We start from the raw sequence: 1,284 nt of genomic DNA, 5'->3' as shown, positions 1-1,284 counted from the left end.
AAAGTAGACATTAATTATAGAGTCAAGGTTTCAACTCAGTCGACTCCACAATATTTTTCTGTTACTCCGATAGCATTGGAGAAATTCGGGGGCCCTCACGACGCACTTGGCAGCCCAGCTCCTGTGAAATAATAATCCAGTGTCTATTTGTCTCCTGATATGACGGAGTCATCTCATGTGAGTAAATAAGATTATAAATGTATGCTTTCAAAGTACATCATCACTACAAAAACACCTAAGCGAACCAACGATATCGGGAAATAAAATCTAATAGAAAGATGCCTGCCCTGTAGCCCTACTCGGAAAAGGTTTGTGTGAGAACAGGAGAATCGATTCTCCTACTTGTTAGGCACACGAGTCGACTCACCTTTTTCAAGAAGAATCTGCGTATTTGTAGTAAGGATATGTCTTATCAATATTGTATATGTAGAACTAAACTTCATAGAAGATAACCTATGCATGAAGTTACAGCACTCTCCTCTAAATATATCACCATAAATGGACAGCTTGTTAATTAATAGATTAATTAATTAATTGGACAACTTTTATTATTAAAATGACAGCAAAATATAGGCACAGTTCACCTGCAGAAACAGTGATGAACACAATGCTCAATGGTTATTTAAGTACTTCTTTGGTGCCTCATTGAGCACTGTTGGATTGAATGGGACTAGCAAACCTTCTACAGTAGGATACCAGTCCAAAAGGGATCCTGTTTTCCATCACGAAAGGCGTGAAATATAATCCCTGTGATCTTTCACATGCTGCTTGAGCAGATCATGGATTTCTAGATATTCAAGACCTTTGTCATGTTCAAAAAATTGGTTGTGACTCAAATGGCCCATTTATCCCTGTGATAAAGATTAAATTGGATCAAGGTCTGTTGTAATGGGGGGGAAAAGCAATAAGATGCAAGATTTATAACCTGTATTCGTTTTCCAAGGGGTGAATCTCACAAAAATGGAGGGTTAATGATTACACTGGGTCATGTAGTAGACTATCTGTTTCCAAGATTAATGATTGACCTACAACTTGTGCACTTTGAGATATGTTAAGCAAATAAAATCACATAGATTAAAGATTTCCTCAAGCAAAGTTCAAGGCATCTGCAGTGCAGCCTGACTGCAACATCAATTGACGTCTGCGCAAGTTTTTTATTAGAGGTAATTTACAGGTAATTTATTATAATTACAATTATTAAAGGGATAGTTCACCCAAAAATGAACAATCTCACTGTGTTTGAATATGCATGCTTCCCTACTGTATAGTAGGAGAAAACCAGTA

Source organism: Sinocyclocheilus grahami, unplaced genomic scaffold, assembly GCF_001515645.1.
Source record: "Sinocyclocheilus grahami isolate Dianchi unplaced genomic scaffold, SAMN03320097.WGS_v1.1 scaffold3494.1, whole genome shotgun sequence".
Classification (NCBI taxonomy): Eukaryota; Metazoa; Chordata; class Actinopteri; order Cypriniformes; family Cyprinidae; genus Sinocyclocheilus; species Sinocyclocheilus grahami.
The sequence above is the reverse complement of the archived record's forward strand: the minus strand, read 5'-3'. Positions refer to the sequence as shown.